Source organism: Pinus tabuliformis, chromosome 7, assembly GCF_031772625.1.
Source record: "Pinus tabuliformis cultivar Carrire ecotype Pingquan chromosome 7, CPIR1, whole genome shotgun sequence".
Taxonomy (NCBI): Eukaryota; Viridiplantae; Streptophyta; class Pinopsida; order Pinales; family Pinaceae; genus Pinus; species Pinus tabuliformis.
Genome location: NC_142293.1, coordinates 1613148138 through 1613169848, shown reverse-complemented (window position 1 = coordinate 1613169848; position 21711 = coordinate 1613148138). Strand labels below are relative to the sequence as shown.

The window sequence follows — 21711 nt, the reverse complement described above, 5'->3', positions numbered from 1 at the left end:
CGAAATCAATAAATTTTTACCACTTGTTGCTCCTCACAATACAACACCCTTCGCCACGATCTTGATAGTAACAATCTCATACAACACAATGGAATTATGTGGTGGAGCAACACATTCTCTCTATAAGCACAGCATTTACAATGCCTCTATTCCCTCTATTGACGTGTTTAAATGCTTCCCCAAAATAGTAAATGATCAAAAGTCGTTCAAATGAAACCAATTGAGTTGTTGGTATGCAACAAGGGAAAACAACGATGCCAAGATCTTACCAAGGATTAAAAAGTTGAAGACCAGTTCTAAGACAACTCAAGCTTTCCAACTGATATCTTTTGCATACTCATACAGATTCAAGAACCAAAACCAATAGATTTCATAACTGAAAATGCTAGCAACAAATGTTGGATGCCTTAGAGTAGGCCATATTTTGAACAAAAATTTCAAACTTCCATTTCTTTCCAACGTCACTATTAATGCCTTACCTTCCTATGATGGTAAAGGTGAAATTCAAAAGACCAAGAAGATTGCAAAAGCATGGATGACTTTTGAATGACACTAAGCATAAGAAGTTTAAGAAAAAAAGGGTCTCAGTGGGCTATCAATTCTCTACCTAGAATGAGATTCCAAATGAGCTTGGCACCAATAGGGATTGCGATGACACTCACTATCATTGACTCTGCATGGGATAGCACTATGGGTATCAACTATGGTTGCATAGTGAACAATCTTTTCCCTAGGGATATCGAAAGAAGAGTCGAATGGTATCTCTTATGTAAGCTTCAAAGGTGGATTTTGGCACAAGCAACAACAACAGCTTTCAAAATCACTAATTCACGAAGAGATGGAAAGTAGCTCTAGAGATCATCAAGTTATCAAAAACAACCTCACTCAGATACCACTAACAAGAAGGGCATTGAATAACTCCACGCATTGAATAAATTTTAATAAAGCAAACCATTAAAAATGCCAACAAGGGAAAACAACAATGCCAAGATCTTAGCGAGGACTAAAAAGTTGAAGACCAATTCTAAGACACCTCGACCTTTCCAACTAAGATCTTTTGCATACTCAAGCATATTCAAGAACCAAAACCAATAGATTTCATCACTGAAAATGCTAACAACAAATGTTTGATGTCTTCGAGTAGGCCACATTCTGAACAAAAAATTCAAACTTCCATTCATTCCAATGCCACTATTAATGCCTTACCTTCCTATGATGGTAAAAGTGAAATTCAAAAGATCAAGAAGATTGCAAAAGTCATGGATGACTTTTGAATGACACTAGGCATAAGACGTTTAAGGAAAAAAAAGGGTCTCGGTGGGCTATTAATTCTCTACCTAGAATGAGATTCCAAATGAGCTTGGCACCAATAGGGATTGCGGTGCCACTCATTATCATTGACTATGCATGGGCTAGCATTATGGGTATCAACTATGGTTGCATTAGTGAACAATGTTTTCCCTAGGCATATCAAAAGAAGAGCCTAATGGTATCTCCCTATGTAAGCTTCAAAGGTGGTTTTGGCGCCTACAACAACAACAGCTTTCAAAATCAGTAATTCACCAATGGATGGAAAATAGCACTAGAGATCATCAAGTTATCAAAAACAACCTCTCTGATACCACTAATAAGAAGGGCATTGAATGAATTTTAATAAAGCAACCCATTAAATACAATGAGATGGGACATTTGGTTTCATCTTTCAAGAGGTCTAATGAGTATTCCTATTCAACTATGGGTCTTCATATTTCTCCTAAACTAATTTACAATATACCATAATGCTGAGGATTAGGTATCTCACAATATCCTCATTCTAGATACCAATGCAACCTAGATTTTATTTGATCTCTAAGTTATGTGTGTGTTTGTGTGTGTGTATGTATTGGTGTTCTAATAAAAATTGGGGATTTGCTCTATGTTGAAGAATCTAGGGCACCTGAGTTATAATGAGATTATTCTAGCAATGATAACAATTTGAGAAGTACTTTTACTTTTCTTGCTAACACAATCTTCTTCTTATTATTATTAGTGTATGTTCTCTTACTTCATCCAACAGTTACCAAAATACAAGAGACAAGAACACAAGATGTTGGCCCTCATCCAGGGCAAAACCTCTATCTCTAAGAGAGGAAAACCCTTCTTGAAATCTCTCTTATTGAAGCTTCTATTGATAAATGCCAAACCCTAGACCCTTGAAAAGAAGATCCTCCAAGCAAAAGTCAAGCCTTTGTCCTTCTTCTTCCGGCACTTCGTTCTTCTTCTGGCAACTGATAGCAACCCTAGTTATGCTTGCACTAGAAGAGATATTTTTCTTTGTTCCTTAGTAGACTCCTTCCCTTATGAAGAGTACCTTATCCCTCTTACAATCAACCTCTTCCTTAAGATATAGTTGCAGGTCTGATGTAACAACAGTGTGGCCCTATTTCTTCGCACGTGTGAGGGGATTCCTTCAAGAAACTGATGCTACATTGCTCTCCTTCCTTCACTTGAGTGAGAGGCCTAATAGGCACTCCTTTCTTAGCCCAACCAACGAACTTTTATGATTGTAATAGGAGGGTTGTTATGACAGCAGAGAGAGCCTCCTTTTCGTCGCATGTGTGACTATAATAGGCCCTAAGACAGCCCTATTAACTTCGGTTTCTTCCTTCCTTCTTCCCTACACTAGAAGCTCTTTCTTCATCCTTTTTCGTACCCTATACTTGTCCTTTTCCTTCACTGATTTCAAAGGTAAATTGTTTTGCTTTGGAGGGGTGGAATGACCCTTATATATAGAGTTATGCTCCTTCTTTAGGCTGACTTGACTTCTATGCTTCGGATTGCTTCATTTTGTGATGTCGTTGCATGGAGGAGGCCTGTGACTTGACTTGGAGGTATTTCTTGGACTCTCATACATAAATATACATGGTGTAACATGCCCTTAAGGGTCTTCAACATTTTTTTTACTCTTTGACTTCCCTATAGCACTTTGACATGTGCTAGACCTATGAGCAAGAAACTCATTGATATAAGTAACAAAAATAACATGGTGTAACATGCCCTTAAGGGTCTTCAACATTTTTTTTTACTCTTTGACTTCCCTATAGCACTTTGACATGTGCTAGACCTATGAGCAAGAAACTCATTGATATAAGTAACAAAAATAATATTTCTTTTCTTTTATAAATACAAAGATCAAAATTACATTTATCAAGACCAAACCTAGTTACACTTTCTTCAACACTCCCTCTTAACTAGGGAGGTATTCATAAATCATTACAAGGTGTTTGGCTATTTTCAATTTGAAGAATTCACATAAGAGAAATTGAATTGGAAATTCCTCTGTGATAGCGTCCTAGTAACCAACATTACTGATAGATCGATCTTTCATTAGATCAGAGCACAATGTTGGCAAGACCAATGACTATAGACACCTTCATCATTGTCTCTCAAGGTACATACCCACCCGGGTGTTCACTGAGTATGAATTTCTAGGACTATTCTCATCTTGGGTTCCCAGCCCTCAAAGAATACCGGTCCTTTTGCCTACTCTTGTCTTGGATGCCCTACACATCCTCAAAGAGAATCGTTTGTCAAATGATTACCCAGTCCTCCATTCTTTCTTCCAAAGTGAAGACAAGAATGTTGTGTCTATCTCTCCCTCTCAACTAGGGAAGATATGCCCATTCCTTGAAGGAATGTACCCAAGCTCCCTCTGACCAGGAACTTGCCCAAGCTCCCTTTTAATCAAGAACTTGTTAGAGCTCTCTTTTAGCTAGGGACTCTTCTACACATCAGCAACTTCTTCGTGGGTCCTTCAGCTGCTTGATCAACTTCTCTCCTTGATGTCATGAAATTCAGTTGAGCTTCTTCTTTGTAGGGCATCAGCCATCGATCACTTTCCTTCTTGGTTCGTCATGTCATTCCTTTATGGAAAGTGGCCTTCTTGATACATGTCTGGATCTTCCATCATATAGCTACTTCTTTTTCATCATGCTTCTATCCAGAATATTCATCATATGAATGCTTAGTTGTACTTGCATTTTCAATACTTTGTTCTAGTAGCCCTGCATGACTTCATCCCGATATTACTCAAAAATTAAATGAAATAGTACTTTGCTAGATGGCTTTCCATCATGACATCTTGTTGACTTGAATCAGTATCCTGTATCTTCATATCTCCAAGGCCTTTCTAAGTGTCAAGGGTCATTTGATCTATTTCTTCCCTTGTCAGAGTTCTCGAGCCTTCTTTCAGGAGATGTCTTCAACGAATTTGTCAGATGATGATTCCTAGTGACCATGGTGTCCTTTCAACTTTGATCTCTTTTCTCATATGCTTCTTCATAGGTTGTTTAGTCAACCTCCTCATAGCGAATTTCTTATGTTGACCTTTATTGGTGTGTAAATCATGCCTTCGAGCTTGTTATTAATGAAAGAGATCTTCCTTATTCTTGACCATATTTTTAGAGCCATCCCTCATGCTCATTAATACATATGATGACATGACTTTTAAACTGAAAACATAGATGCATAGATACCTCATATTGACTATTTCCTTAATCATCTTTGCTTCCTTTGATAACTTTTTGAGATTGCCTCTTTGTTTTGCTTCATTTTGTCCTGTCTGCATATCATCCTTTCTTGAATCCCATGAGTGGAATTCCTATCGAGACATCTGCTTTTTTCTGAAAGTTATGAATCTTCTATTGAAGATTCCACCAAAGGATCTGAGTAGTCCTCATCCTACAAATTCTTCTTCTTTGTTGATGATAGTGGCTTTCTAAGATTTTATCATGATCATTTCCTTTTTGCATTGATGAGGTCATTCAATAGCTACATCCTTTCTACATGAATATCTTTATCTGAGCTATCTCTACATTATGCTCCTATATTCCTAAAGATGCCATTTTTCCTAAACCATGCATTTTATCCAACTTTTACATGTCCCCAAAACTTTGAAAGAAGACTTATGTAAAGAAGTTGACTTAGTCATAGTATAGATCTGGAGGGTCCTCCTATTTCTGCTTCTTCTCTTCTTTTTTCACTTCTTGAATAATGTGAGCTTCTTCTCTTTTCCTCTTATTATTGTCCTTCTTAAACTTGGGACAATCCCTTTTGTAGTGTCCATATTCTTGGCAGCCAAAGCATTGGACTTTGGACATATCTCTGTTGTTAGTGATTTCCAAAATGATACTGTGTAACATGTGTAACAGATAACACATGTTACACAGTATCATTCCGAAAATCACTAACAATATGACAAACTGTGGAAGTCTCCAATCACTCATATCTCTGTTACCTGTCCTTCGTGGACCAAACTTGCCAAACTTTCCTTTTCTCTTGGCCATAGCAGCAAATGCTTGCTCCTTTGATCCCACATCATCTTTGGCTTTGAGTCTAGTCTCCTCAATTTTGCATAGAGACCAAAGTTCATTTAGTGGGGTAGCTTCCTTCTTGGCATATATACTTGATGTGAAGTTGCCCCAATCCTCAGGTAGAGCATTGAGTACTACAGTTGTCATTTCTCTGTCAGACATGACTTCTCCTAGCTCTTGTAGTTGATCTCTCATCTCAGAGATTTTCATGAAGTAGGGAGCTATTCCTTCCTTGGATATCTTCATCTTGTACAATTCATTGCGTAATGATATCACTTCTCCAATTGTGCTAACTGAGAATAGCTCTATCAATTTATCATAGATTTCTTTCGATGTTTCAAGTTTGGAAACATAAGGAATGAGAGAGTCCTTGATGGATTCTATTAGAATCCTTTGAGCCCTTGTTTCATCCTTATTATATTTTGCTAGGGCTTGAGTTTGTTCCTTAGCAGGGACAGTGATACTCCCTTTGATGTGTTCTAGAAGTTCATTCTCCTTGAGAAGTAAATCAATCCTCTTTTTCCATGCAAGGAAATTAGCAGTCCCAACCAATTTGTTGTTTTCCTTGAAAAAGACATTGTGATATGTTCAGAAGAGGACATACAAGTACTTACTTGATAGTGTTGATGATGAAGAAGTCTTGCTCCTTCCTTGAAGATTTGATGATTTGCCTTCTTGGATCTTGGTGATCTTCAAATTGCTTCCTTCAAAGAGATTGCTTGGTGATGAAGACTTCTTTGAATTGGAGTGTTTTTCTTTTCTTGAAGATGATGTAACTTGATGTAGATTCTTCTTTGAATGGATCTTCTTGTAGGTGCCTTTATATGAAAGGCTCTTCTTCTTGCTTTGTAGTCTTCCTTGATGGATCTAGAAGAGTAGATGATAGACCTCCTTGTCCTTGATGGATTTGAAACCCTTAGCTTGTAGAGTTGATGCTTCAACCTTGTATGTGTTCTTGAGATGCCCTTCCTTGATGTGTCACCTTACCTCTGATACCATGTTGAAGAATCTAGGGTACCTGAGTTATAATGAGATTCTTCTAGCAATGATAACAATTTATGAAGTACTTTTATTTTTCTTGCTAACACAATCTACTTACTATTATTATTAGTGTAGGTTCTCTTACTCCATCAAACAGTTATCAAAATACAAGAGACAAGAACACAAGATGTTGGCTCTCATCCAGGGCAAAACCTCTCTCTGTTAGAGAGCAAAACCCTTCCTGAAATTTCTCTTATTGAAGCTTCTATTGATAAATTCCAAACCCTAGACCCTTGACAAGAAGATCCTCCAAGCACAAGTCAAGCCTTTTTCCTTCTTCTTCTGGCACTTCGTCCTGCTTCTTCCGACACTTCATTCTTCTTCCAGCAACTGATAGCAGCCCTAGTTATGCTTGCACTAGAAGAGATATTTTTCTTTGTTCCTTAGTAGACTCCTTCCCTTATGAAGAGTACCTTATCCCTCTTACAATCGAGCTCTTCCTTGAGATATAGTTGCAGGTATGATGTAACAGCAGTGTGGCCCTATTTCTTCGCACGTGTGAGGGGATTCCTTCAAGAAACTGATGCTAGATTGCTCTCCTTCCTTCGCTTGTGTGGTATTCTTCTTCGCTTGAGTGAGAGGCCTAATAGGTATTAGGCACTTCTTTCTTAGCCCAACCAACGAACTTTTATGACTATAATATGAGGGCTGTTATGACAGCAGAGAGAGCCTCCTTTTCTTTGCACGTGTAACTGTAATAGGCCCTAAGACAGCCCTATAAACTTCAGTTTTTCTTCCTTCCTTCTTCGCTGCACTAGAGGCTCCTTCTTCGTCCTTTTTCGTACCCTATACTTGTCATTTTCCTTCGCTGATTTCAGAGGTGAATTGTGTTGCTTTGGAGGGATGGAATGACCCTTGTATATAGAGGTCTGCTCCTTCTTTAGGCCGACTTGAGGCCGACTTGACTTCTATGCTTCGGATTGCTTCCCTTTGTGATGTTGTTGCATGGAGGAGGCTTGTGACTTGGCTTGGAGGCATTTCTTGGACTCTCATACATAAATATACATGGTGTAACATGCACTTAAGGGTCGTCAACATTTCTTTTGACTCTCTGACTTCCATATAGCACTTTGACATGTGCTAGACCTGTGCAATGAGCAAGAAACTCATTGATATAAATAACAAAAATAATATTTCTTTTCTTTTATAAATACAAAGATCAAAATTGCATTTATGAAGACCAAACCTAGTTACACTTTCTTCAACACTCTAGCCCTTCCAAAGACTTGTTTCCCTATTCCAGATACCAATTCAACATAGATTTCATATGACCTCTAAATTACATACATTGTCTACAAACAAACAAAAATGGGGGTGTGCTCTAGCCATTCCAAAGACATGTTTCCCCATTATTCTCATAATCTATGAATTGATTGAGTGCACAAACTTTTTTAATATCCTTCTGAAGTAAACTTCTAAAATATTCATCATTGATAGTTGTCATATACTTTCCAAAGCAGCTTAGGGCTCAAAGATAAAAGGAAAGCTGTCCTGCACTAACATTCACTACCTGAGGTCTTCTTTCAGAATTGCATTTCAATTCCTATCTTTTCTAAAAGGCCAAGAAATGTTCAGTTTGGAAGTCTGTCAAAAGTGGAAGTCTGGATTATTCACTTCACAAGTTTTGGATTTTCTTTAAACTCTTTATTAATAGCAGTCCATGCCATCGGTGCTTTATAAAAGCTAAGGCAATGATCCTTACTTGTGGTCTCTTTTACCAACATTAACATTGAGAACTGGAATATGAATCAATTTGGTGCCCCTGCCAATCTATTGTTGATGTTTTCTTGCAGATTTCTCAAACAAGGAAAAAAGTATCAAGGCATTCTCAATGGTGTAAAAAACCCTTAAGTGTAAGCCATGTAGAGCACATTTCGGTATAAAAGATTCTTCTCTTGGGATGAGTATGCTTTATCATAGCTGTTTAGTTGCAAAATTGATATGGTTAAGCCATTTTTCAGGTATGCACTACCAAAAATCGTTTAATCACATCTTCACTACATCTAAGGCATTCTTTTCAATATGCAATACCGACAAGGTTAACTCATTCTCATTCTCAATCTCCATCAATATTCGCTACAAGCTTCACTTTATCTACAAGCTGCAGGAATCTGAAAAGTGCATTATGCCAAAAAAAAATGTCCCCTTTGTCTTAAACTATGCATCAATTATTTAGGAAGGCCTAGGTTGCACCTATAATTGATGGACATTGTGCTTCAATATGAGATAGACACAAGGGTAGATTACTCATATCATTGAAATAATTTAGGTAGGTTAAGAGTTGGGATTCTCCTTTGGGGGATGCTAGAATGGCAGAAGATTTTCTTGGAAGAATGTGTCAATTATGAATTATTGATAAGGAGGCTAATAAAGCTTTAAGATATCATATTTTTCTGTTTATCAATTTTGCTTTCCTGTTTTATGTTCTGTCCACCATCTGACTTCAGTAGGGAACATTTTCAAATATCATTGAAATGACTTCCACTGATAGAAACATTACTGGAAATGTTTTGAGAAGATGCCAAATTTGCTAGCACCAACCTTGAAGTACAGTAAGTGTAGGTATCAAATAATCTATGAAGGTTTAGTTAGTAAGATTTTGGGTTTTATAATCTGTTCTTACAGTTTATCTACATATACAAACTGTAATGCATATTGATGAATGAGATATCCAAAAAATCCATTTTTGAAGCCACAACAATATTGTTACAACTTACACTTCAAGTGAATGTTTCTTTTGCTTTACCGGTACGACCTTCATTCTATCGCGAATTATTTAACCATGAATTAAGAGTTCCAGATGTGAATGTAGAAAGTAAAGGTCTTGAACTCTATTCCATAAACTGTATGAATTTGAAAACATTGAGAATTGTTGCACACATGTGGGTAGGCATTATGTAAAAAAAATGGTTCAAACTACTTAAGTTCTTGGACCCAAGTACAAGTCCCAGTTTCTTCCTAAATATGCCTAAGGCTGAATTGTAAAGGCACCTTAGGTTGATATCCAGATAGATTTGCTCACAAAAGAAGATATCATAATTATCTGAAGGGGAATGGCTATAATGAGACAACCAGAGAGTTGGTATGCCAAATATAATAGTCATAGACAACACCGCTTTGTTGCATTGACAGAACAGTTCCCTCATCATTGAAGGTCACTAAAAAATTAAAATGAAGCAGGGTTTAATTTTCTGTGATTCCAAATGAATAACAACATCCATGAGACCTAATAATATCAGATACTTCAAGTGATATTCTTAGATTCGTATTAAGCATATACAGTACTTTTGGTGTGTACAATAGTATAATAAAGTGCATAGGGGGCAGCCCATAGGATTAGCTCAATCAGTTGGCGTCACTGTTGCCACAACATTGTCACTGATCCAACAGACTCTGCAACTCACCTGTTCAATTCCCAGAGAGTCAAGAGCACTAAGTCTATGCTCCCCACTTTACATTAGTTACCATCGATTTTGGGGAATTATTTCCAAGAAAAAAAGAAGTGCATAGGGGTATTGGCGTGTTAAAATTGGCAACTAGGGCCAAACTCCATGTGGGTCACCTTATTTACGGCAGCTGATATTTTTCCTAGATTCCTCTTGTCGAGAGGTGTAGGATTGATCTAAAGATCATCCGATTCCGACAAGTATTTATGGAGATATGAATTTATTTGTATTTACTTGACAAATTGTCAAGGTCGGCCAGCAGCTAAATGTGTGGCACACATGCCCAGCGAATCGTATAAGTACAAGTGAGGTTGATTCATTATCAACTCATCTCATCTCAACTCGTCTTATTGGGCAAGCAAAGGAGCAGCTTCTCTCACACGTGCAAGAAAAAGGACGAATTAGGGCAGCGTTGACTGAATTAGGACAGCGTTTAGGGCAGCATTGACTTTCTGGGCAGCGTTGACATTTCTAGGGCTGCATTGGCCAAATGCTGGGCTGTTTTATGGAGCGTTGACCAAGCATTGACCAAGGGAAGACCTGCGCTGACCAGCGTTGACTGATTAGGACTGACCGCAGATTGTTGAACTTTGGCTGCTGTTTTGACTGAGTATTGTGGACTGTTTTGGGCTGCTGAAGATAGCTGTTGAAGACCAAGTTCTTCAAGTTGACTAGAAGTCAATCCGGGGCTGTTTTGACCAAGTTTGACTTTGCTGATTTAAGGTTTGTTGTTGTTGTTATAAAATTACAGAATTCTGAATTGTACTATTTCTCTCGGCTGAACTATTGAAGATTAAAAAAGAATTGATCAAAAGGTTTCCCTACATTGGAGTTTGTCCCTGGCTAGCCGCCACATCTTGTGTCTCTTGTCTTGGCTTGTTTTCTGTCGATCGTTTAATGTTCTATCTGCACTTTACTTTATGTTTATGTGATTGCTAATAAAAAGACTTGAATTAAACTGCTCTAAGCATAGAACATACCATAATTTAACATGGCGAGAAAAATTATCAAGCATAAGGATATTCCCAGAACCTTACAAAGGAGATTGTGCTTGCTTTATTATACATGAATTTATGATAGGTACCACCTTGAATTTCTCTTGTCTTTGCTCCATTTAGGACATTGGCTGGTGCTATTGACTCCCAAAGCATTGCAGTTGGTAGCCATATCCAAATGGGGTCCTGACTCCTACAACATCCATTGGGTTCATTGTTGTAACCAGGCATGTTCTATTGCTATTGAGTCTTGTTGATGGAAGAGATTCCCTGAGCATGAGCTCATAACATGTAATCCAAAATGTTTTCATTGCGTGGCACTAACTTTGATTCTTATGTTGTACAAATGACCAAGAAAATGACTAGAGAGTACAACCAGTCATCAACAAACTATGGGAGTGTCCATAACAATCATAGGTGCTAAAAAACTAGCAAAAAAAGGAAAAATACAATTGAGAACAAAAGGGAGATAGAGAGATATAAGCATGTTTGAGAATACAGGAAAATGATCCGTCACTAACATTATTGCTAGTATTAGATGTTGTGTTATCCATAGCATTGTTATACCTTCTCTATTCATTGTAGGTTGGTTATTTATCAGTACATATTTTGGTTATGATGTGTTTGGGAGCCCCTCCACAGATGAGTATTTCACAGAATGCCAACCAGAGGTTCAATTCGTAACTGGTTGTTTAGAATCTAGATACATTAGAGTAACTGAATATTTTTAAGAGGCACTATGTTAAAATTGGCAACTAGGGCCAAATTCCACCTTGGGACAGCTCATTTGATGGAGATGATGATTGCATTGGATTAGTCTTTTCGAGAGGTCCAAGATTGATATAAAGATCATCTCATTCGGACAAGCAGAAGTGTGATTTTGAATTTATGACCACACATGTGCAAATTGTTCAGGTCGGCCTCAGCTAAATGTAGGCTCAAGAAGCCCAATGGATGTGTCTCTTCACCCACAACAAAGTGTATAAATAGAAGAGACCTCACACCTCATTTGGACATCCATCACTCACACATTCTTCTCTCTTTCTTCATCAAATTGGTTCGTACAGCTTGGGCAGCTTCTCTCTCTCTCTCACGTGTGGCTAGGAGGACAGAATTTCTAGGCTAAATCATAGAACTGAAATTGCAAATTTCAGACAGTTTGACCAGCGTTGACCGAGGTTGTTTTGACCAGTTTTGACTGCGGTTTTGAGGGCAGAATTTTGATTTCCTTAGGCCACATTAACTGGCACAGAAATCGAAACTTTTGGGGTTGTTTGACCTGCATTGACTGCGTGCATGTTTGATTGCAGAATTGACCACAGGTTGACCGAGTTTGACCAGAATTTTTGTGACTGTTTTGGGTTGACTTTGACTACTACTAAAAGGTCAAATTTGACTGCCTTTGACTGAGCTTCAAAGGAGGTGTTTTACTGTTGTTTTGACTAAAGTTGACTTTCTGGTTAGGGCTGAAGTTTGACTGCAGTTGACTGCAGAATTTGACAAGGCTGATTTGACTTTGTATTGGGCTAATCAATTTGATTTTTGTACTCTCTCTGCTGAACTATTGAATAATAATAAGAAGATTTGATCAAAGGGTTTTAAGGTCAAATTTGACAGCCTTTGACCGAGCTTCAAAGGAGGTGTTTTATTGTTGTTTTGACTGAAGTTGACTTTCTGGTTAGGGCTGAAGTTTGACTGCAGAATTTGACAAGGCTGATTTGACTTTGTATCGGGCTAATCAATTTGATTTTTGTATTCTCTCTCTACTGAACTATTGAATAATAATAAGAAGATTTGATCAAAGGGTTTTCCCCACATTGGGGTTTTTCCCTGGCATCCGCCAAATCCAGTGTTCTCTTGTCTTGGCTTGCCTTCTGCATTTGTTTTATGTTCTATCTACATTTACTATCAATGTAATTTATGGTTAATGTCATTGCTACTGGAAATAATTGGAAATCGTTATTGGGCTGTTAAAGGAACATTGAAGTAAATTGTGCTAACCATAGAACATAGTAACATACCATTGTTATCTAAAATTAACACACTAATGACTATAAATAGAACGGTTGGTTGTTTATGAGCTAGTTGTCCCTACACTTTTTTCCTTGAGATCAATTTCAGCAATGCAATTCATCCAATGATAAACTTTATCTAAAGAAAGCATGTAAGTATGGCACAATCAAACCAAATGACCAAAATGTTGAATTGAATTGTAACAACCTCCTTTGGGGTTTGCTACTCATTTTTGTGCTTGTTGTTTTCATTCCCTTATTAACTTTTCATTTACGAACAATGAGAATCTTTTCACTCCATCAGAGCCTCATCAATATAAAGGTGTTTACAAGATACCATGCCCTTGTGGCAAACTTTACATTGGAGAGTCGGGTCACTCCATCTATGCAAATATTATGGATATGAAGCCAACTTTCAACATAATAGGGTTTGGGCTACATCTCAAGTAGAACATTCTGACAAGATAAAAACCACAATTGCCTTGAAGATATTGAGGTAGCGAGATAATAAAAACATATCAAGAACTTAAACAAGGGCAAAGGATTGGAGATAAGTAGGAGTTGGGCTTTGTCAATCCAACATCAAAAAATCCTGGAATTAGAGCCAACAACTAGTAAAGATGAAAATGTCATTCTCCCATATGAGAGAACGTTGCTCCAATTACTTAAGTTCATGTGTTGATAAGTAGAATATGACAATTCCTAAAAACTCTACAAATTGTCCTCAAAATGAACCAAGATTCACAATGGTTCAAAATGCCAACTCAAGTCTAATCAATGCAAAGAATCCTATAGAAAATGATAGTAAAAATATTAAAAACCATAAAAATCTGATTGCTAGAAAAACAAAGTGATGAGTATGATGGTACTAAGCTTGCAGTTCCCTCTATGGATGGTTGCCTTGCTGATGTAAAATTGATGAAGCGAAGCTGCACCTTTTCAAATTCCCGCGTGGACCTGTGGGTTATGGGCCCACATATACATCGGAAGCATTATTAGTCAGTGGACTTCTCAACAATAATAAAAACCGAAACTACAATATAACTTTACCAAGTCCGCCAATCCCACTTTGATGAAGCGAAGCTGCACTGATCACATAAATCCGGGATTAAACAATTAAACCCCTATTTAATTAAAACTATCAACCTGATCTCTTGCACGGATCCCAATTTAATTAAACCCCAGTTCAAACCTTCAATTTAGTTATTCTGCTAAAATAGCAGAATTCCTTAATTACCCGGTATATGGCCAAACTACACTTTTTCCACGGAACCGAAAGAAATAAAACCCCCGCTCATAACTTTCTCGGGTCTGGAATTGAAATTAAATCACACGCACCTTTACCACGCGATCACCGTCGAATCGCGTCCCTTCACAACGAACTGCTGTGACCGATCCAAATCTCAACTGGATTGAATCACAATTCATAAGATATCGTGTCCGAAAATAAAATTAACTCCCGTGCATTTTTTTGACGCGATTACCGTCGGATCAGACCCCTTCAAATAGATGGTCCATATTAACTAAGATCTTAACTCAGTTTTATAAATGATCGCGTCCGGTTTTGGAATTAACCTCTACGCTTGTGGGCACGCAATATCTGTTGATCTATTGGATCTGTCGATCAGACGATCCAAATCTACTCCCGAGTTTCTTCGCGAATTCGTCAGGTTTCTTTGTTTCACTAAGTTTATTTAGCCTTTGACCGCTAGGTTTAGTCTATCACTATTATCTCTTTGCGGCTTAATCAATAAACAGTCTGCTTCCACTCACTGTTAACCGATGCCGGAACTCAAGAGATCACCTGATAAGATTAAGGTTCACAATAGACTTGCGGTCCAATTCTAAGGAAAATATGGTGCAGGAAGCTTTTAGTCTTCCATAGTTAAAAGTCCATTATACCAAAGAAACCGAGCTTTCAACATGTAAATCAATTAACTTCAATTATTTCGAAGGGAGAATAAAACCATCCGAGGTTTAACCATCCGTGCGCATAAATTAGAGAAGTGTAGAAAGATATCAAAATTTACATTTAAATCCTTCAATAATTCGGAAATCTACATAAACACACATATAGGCTTTCTTGACAAACTTTGCCAAATTTTAATTTATAATCACACCAGAAACTTACACAATTCACAGGCCTGATATGCAATCGATCGGCTTTCATCATATCCCTCTCACACACACCTCTACTCGCTAACCCTTAGCTCTTCCCTAGCTCTCTCTCTCTCTCTTTTCTAACCTTTAATTATTCAAAAGATCACAATTTATACAAATATGGATTCATAAACCAATTTAGTTCAGATCCAGCGATCTCTCACTTTCTCTTAAAGTATCTCTTCAGCTCCACTCTTTTCTCAAACAAAATCCTAAATGAAGCTTTTAAATCCCTCAAATCCTCACTCTTCCTAGGATTACTCAATTGTCTCTAAGATCTCTTCATTCACGACATATTCTCCACAATTTGAATTTACAATTTAAAATTTCCTCAAACTCAACTAAACTTACGAAAATAAATAAAATGATTAAGGGAACCCACTCCCTTTAGTAAATGTGAAATAAGACTTATGGGTCTTATAAGCTTCGATGGATGCTCCTGCATCAGACTCCCTGAGTTGAAATAATTCATGGACTCCTATTCATGAGTCACTCAACTGCTCCTGTTGTAAACTTCGTCAAATTTCATCTTCCAACTGGTTGTCTGACTTCTTTCAATTGCTGGTGCATTTGCTGCCTTCTCTCTTTCTCCTAGATGCCAAACCTTACTTTGTAACTTGCCATCTCTTTCATCATGTTGTTGCTCCATTTTTTTTGCCACTGTTGCTTTAGTCCTTCCAGGTTTCCAAATCTTATGTTGTTGTTGTCCTCTCTCTTTGTTGATGCAAATTTCTTTTGTTAATTTCTCTTCTTTGTTAGTTCTCTTCTTCACTGACTTCTTGATCCACAATTTCTCAATTTTCTCTTTACACTTTGCAACCTTTCCCAAACACATGGACCTTAGTTGAACTCCACTGTCAACTAACTGTTGTACATTCTCTTTTGCCATAGAAACTATGAAATTTTTGTCCAATTTTACTTCATCTCTTTCTTTGACAACCTGTTGGTTGCACTTTACAACTTCCCCTTCATTGCTATGAAAGACAATCTTTTCCTCTATGTCATCAGGTTCACTTAATAACTTTCCCAGCAAATTAAATCTTCCTTCATATTCAATAAGCATGTCATTTACATATGGCTCCTCTTTCCTGTATAAAACAGAATTTCCATCACAATTGTCAGATTTAAAATTACTATGCTTTCCATTCTCCACAGATAATTCTGTCATCAAGTCTTTATGCTGATTTTCTACAAAATTTATGAAACTGTCAGCAAATTTTATTTCAGCACTTTCCTCTGCATTACACAGTGTTCCTTGTTCTGATACAAGACTATCATTCAACAATTCAATAGCTAGAATTTCTTGGAGCATATCATTATGAAGTATCCTTTCATCTTCTGTACTTATACCATTGCAACAAAATGATGTTGTTTCATCTTCATATATAACAGAAACAAAACTCTGTTTTTCTAAAGCTTCTTCATGGTTTACAGACTCAATAAAATAATCAATTTCAAAATCACGAATTTCCTGAATTTCTGTATCTATCAACGTCATCATATATTCTTTCACATTTTCCATAATAATTCTATCTTGATTCTCTACTAAAGATGCTTCATTCTGGTTACAAACTCTCATTTTCTTGTCTTCAGCTTCTTGAATTATGACAAATTCCCTGCCAATGCCATTATTCTCAAAGTTATTAAATACATGCTCAAAATACTTTTCTAATCTACCCATTTCTTCCAGTAATCTCACTTGTTCATCAACATGCATAAGCACATTGACTAATTGTTGTTCATTACCTATCAAACCTGAAAACATACACAACATATCAGTTTCAAAAATACAAGGCTCTTCATTTGAATCCTCAGTGATCAGATCTTCATGATTCTCTGAACTATTCTACACAATTCTCTCCATCACTCAATTTATCCAAGTAAGAAAATATTGTCTTTCTCTCTTCTATGATAAGACTTTGATCCTTCAAAGTTTTCCTTGACTTAACTTTTTGAGTTGAGTTCTTTGTGTCAGCTTCTCTTCTCTTCACTTCACAAATCTGCAATGCATTTGTTTCCTTTTCCCTGTACATTTTCCATTAGGTTTCTATCCATGTTAATATTCCTTCAGACATGATCCAATAAGCTTTTAATAAGAGAAGGCACAACCATTCACTTATACCTTTTAATTTTCTCCACCAATTGAAGTCTTGAAATTCTTTATGAATCTCCTTTTGTGTTTTTCATGTCTCTGCCTCTTTCACTTTTTCATGCACAGGCTCAAATTCATTAGGTTTCATACCTGCAAATTTACACTCACACAAATAATTAATTCCAAAAATATGAGACTCCCTTGTTTGTGAAGATGCTACCAGTACCTTTCTCTTATGCTCATCTATATAGATCATCTCTTCATCAATGTCTCTTTCTCCAAGGAGTGGTCCTTTCTCTAGTTCACAAATGTGGATTCTATTCTTTCATTCTCAACTGTTTGGAGTATTAATTTCTCAGCAAATAATTCCCTGACAAGCCACTTAACTCTTTTTCCCACATAAAATCCTTGTTTCCATTCTTTTTTGTATCAGCTTCCTCAAATGACTGAGTTATGTCTTTCTCTCAGCCACCTCTATGTCAATTTCTTCCTTATTCTTTTGAGTCCAACTCCTTTGGCACTCTTTTCTCTCTATTTGTGACTTTCCTTTGTACCCCTGTTATGACTAACAATAGTCAAATTCATTGTTTCCTTTGGTGAACTTTCCTTGTTCATTGGTGAGTTGCAACTAGCCCTTCTCTCTTCTGTAACAAGTCTGTTAGTTGTTACCCATACCAAATCATCCTTTTCGTATCCTTTCTTTTCCAAGTTCTCTGCACTAGAACCCTTTCTTCTCCTTAAGCACTCCGGCTCAGCTTCTAAAGATGTTGGTTGTTGCATCTTCAATTGCTCACTTCCCTTTTCCTTCAGTAATTTCATTTTACAGTTGGGTACTATCACCTTTTATTCATCTGAGAGTTCTTCTTGCTTCATCTTCTTTAACATAGCTCATGTGCTATGATGTTGCTATAACTCATTCTATCTTTCAGCAATTTTACTGCTTCTCTTCGCCTGCATAATCTTACCTCAAGATTCATCAAATATCCTTCCAAACCTGCCAATAATGAACACTAATTCCCATCTTACTTTTCATAAAGAACACTTCAGCTTTCAAGATCAATTAAGATTCTCTCTGAACTTCAACAATATTTATAAATTTCATGGCAGACACTACAAATTCCTTCTGACTCTATTTTTGTAAGCAAATCTTGTCTTGCTTCTACAAATTTCACATTCCAATCCTTGTAGTGGCTCTTCTTTCAGATCTATCGAATCCAGTCTTCAGTCTAACTGTTCCTTCAACCATCAATATCATTGTCTTTAACAATACTTAAATAATCTTCATTCATTCTTCAATTTTCCACAAAATTCTTCAAATCATTTAAATGACTTCAATGCTACAACAAACCACTCTTCTATTTGACTTTAAATTCAAAACCAATAATTCAATCAACTTACATTTAAACATTACTAAGCACTGACTTCAAATATGGAAATTTCAACTGCCTGTGAGGAAAACATCTTCTCCTCTGAAATTTCACTCCCTTGTTGTTTTCAGACATTCAAAACAAGTCTCTGCAAAAATCATCCAAATAAAAATTCTTACCAGACCTTTGCCAAAAGATTCATTGTTTCCTCATTCTAATCTCAGTATCCTTTGTGCTCTGATTTTGCTTTAATTGTTCTAACATGTTGGTATCTCAAATGTCTTTCTAATCATTCCAAAGACTTTTTCTAGCTCTGATACCACTTTGATGAAGCGAAGCTGCATCTTTTCAAATTCTCGTGTGGACCTATGGGTTATGGGCCCACATATACATCGGAAGCATTATTAGTCAGCAGACTTCTCAACAATAATAAAAATCGAAACCACAATATAACTTTACCAAGTCCGTCAATCCCAGTTTGATGAAGCGAAGCTGCGCCAATCACATAAATCCGGGATTAAACAATTAAACCCTTGTTTAATTAAAACTATCAACCCGATCTCTTACGTGGATCCCAATTTAATTAAACCCCAGTTCAAACCTTCAATTTAGTCATTCTGCTAAAATAGCATAATTCCTTAATTACCCAGTATATGGCCAAACTACACTTTTCCCACAGAACCGAAAGAAATAAAACCCCCGCTCATAACTTTCTCGGGTTCGGAATTGAAATTAGATCACGCACACCTTTACCACGCAATCATTGTTGGATCGCGTCCCTTCACAACGAACGGTGCAGATTAACTAAGCTCTTAACTCAGTTTTATAAATGATCGCGTCCGGTTTTGGAATTAACCTCTACGCTTGTGGGCACGAGATATTCGTTGATCTGTTGGATCTGTCAATTGGACGATCCAAATCTACTCTCGGGTTTCTTCGCAAATTCGTCAGGTTTCTTTGTTCCGCTAAGTTTATTTGGCCTTTCATCACTAAGTTTAGTCTGTCACTATTATCTCTTTGCGGCTTAATCAATAAACAGTCTGCTTCCACTCACTGTTAACCAATGTCGGAACTCAAGAGATCACCTGATAAGATTAAGGTTCACAATAGACTTGTGGTCCAACTCTAAGGAAAATATGGTGCAAGAAGCTTTTAGTCTTCCACAATTAAAAGTTCGTTATACCAAAGAAACCGAGCTTTCAGCATGTAAATCAATTACCTTCAATTATTTCGAAGGGAGAATAAAACCATCCGGGGTTTGACCATCCGTGCGCATAAATTAGAGAAGTGTAGAAAGATATCAAAATTTACATTTAAATCCTTCAATAATTTGGAAATCTACATAAACACACATACAGGCTTTCTTGACAAACTCTGCCAAATTTTAATTTATAATCACACCATAAACTTACACAATTCATAGGCTTGATGTGCAATCAATTGGCCTTCATCATATCCCTCTCACACACACCTCTACTCGCTAACCTCTAGCTCTCTCCTAGCTCTCTCTCTCTCTCTTTTCTAACCTTTAATTATTCAAAAGATCACAATTTATACAAATACGAATTCATGAACCAATTTAGTTCAGATCTAGCAATCTCTCACTTTCTCCTAAAGTATCTCTTCAACTCCACTCTTTTCTCAAACAAAATCCTAAATGAAGCTTTTAAATCCCTCAAATCCTCACTCTTCCTAGGATTACTCAACTGTCTCTGAGATCTCTTCATTCACGACATATTCTCCACAATTTGAATTTACAATTTAAAATTTCCTCAAACTCAACTAAACTTCGGAAAATAAATAAAATGATTAAGGGAACCCACTCCCTTTAGTAAATATGAAATAAGACTCATGGGTCTTATAAGCTTTGATGGATGCTCCTGCATCAAAAATGCAAGGCATCTCTAGTCAGGGTAGTAAAAGAAAATCACATGGGAACCTCCTAAGTCCTTAAACAAGCAGTGGAACCTCCCCTCGAATCTCATAGTAGATAGAACATCTGAAAAAAGGTTCTTCAAACTCCATCTCCTTGAGATAATACAGTTGGTAAAATACTCTTAGATCATCGCTTGTGATGATCTAAACCCACTGTTGGCCAAAGGGGTTCTTGAGGCCATAAACCCAATAGTGTCGAATGTAGTCAAGGAAAACAATGAGGCCACATCTTGCAATTGCATAAAGTGTTCATAATAAGAGGTGTTGGACACCTGATCTGCTAAGGATTGGTGTGGAAGACGAATAGTCACTGGAGTCCAAGAGACCACTTGGTATATGAAGACCAAGGATCACAAGGAAATGTATAAATATGTAAATCTTTGTGAATAAATGAGAAGTCACGATTTATCTTGTATATCTTGCCTATTCATGTGTGTGTTTAACATGGTATTAGAGCGGGTGATTTCCTACACTGCTCAAATCTGAGCCACTATTTTGTGGTCATTCTCTATACACTAGTCTGTCAACCATAATAATGTCTTGCTCATATGCTCACTCAGGGAACTGTGTCTGGCTATCCTGTCATGTCGATGCTCTGTAGGTTCTCCTAGTCTCTCTGCTAGTCAATTTTGTCTTTCTGACCTATCATTAAATGGCGCAGTGTAACGCCACACTCTCAGCATTTTGACAAATGAATTTTGCACCTGGGCAATTCGCTTTCCTTGTTTAGCTACTAAAACCTACCTCATTGTCCGTTTTTGCCCTAAATTTGAACCAAACCTATCTATTCAATCATATTTTCTATCAATCATGTTTATGCGCCCACTCTACCATTCTGGGCACCATCTACACATGTCATATATGTTGTTGCGTGTAATCTTTAGCCTAGAAAGACATTTCAACTGCCATCCTACACTCGCTTGATATTTCTACTAAACGCAAGCCAAGTTTTGGCTGACCTATGAGCCCAAAATACAAAATAGGACACATTTCAATATAGAACAAACGACTTGCTCTTTTGTTATGTCGTTTAGGCATAATGTTTCATTCCCATTGTGCCCGCATTTAATGTCCATATTTCTGTTACTTTCCTTCTCTATTTTCTTGTACTTCCAGCAATGCACTTGCTAAACGTTGCTCTTAGGGTCCCTACACCTACCCAAAGCTTTCATCAATCCGTGAACTACCTTTCTCAAATTGTTTCTATATAGGAAAGAAGCCCATTGCCACTTGGGTCCCATCTAGTTTATTAGGGATTGTACACAACCATCACCCTGTAGAATTCTTTTAAAATTCCTGGTACTAAGAAATT

General features: G+C 37.1%; 1 protein-coding gene across 4 annotated transcripts in view; it reads right to left on the bottom strand.

Moving 5' to 3' along the window:
• LOC149254374 (protein PIGMENT DEFECTIVE 338, chloroplastic-like) overlaps window positions 1–21711 on the bottom strand; it is a 145767-nt gene that overhangs the window by 114651 nt on the left and 9405 nt on the right. The window lies entirely within an intron of this gene.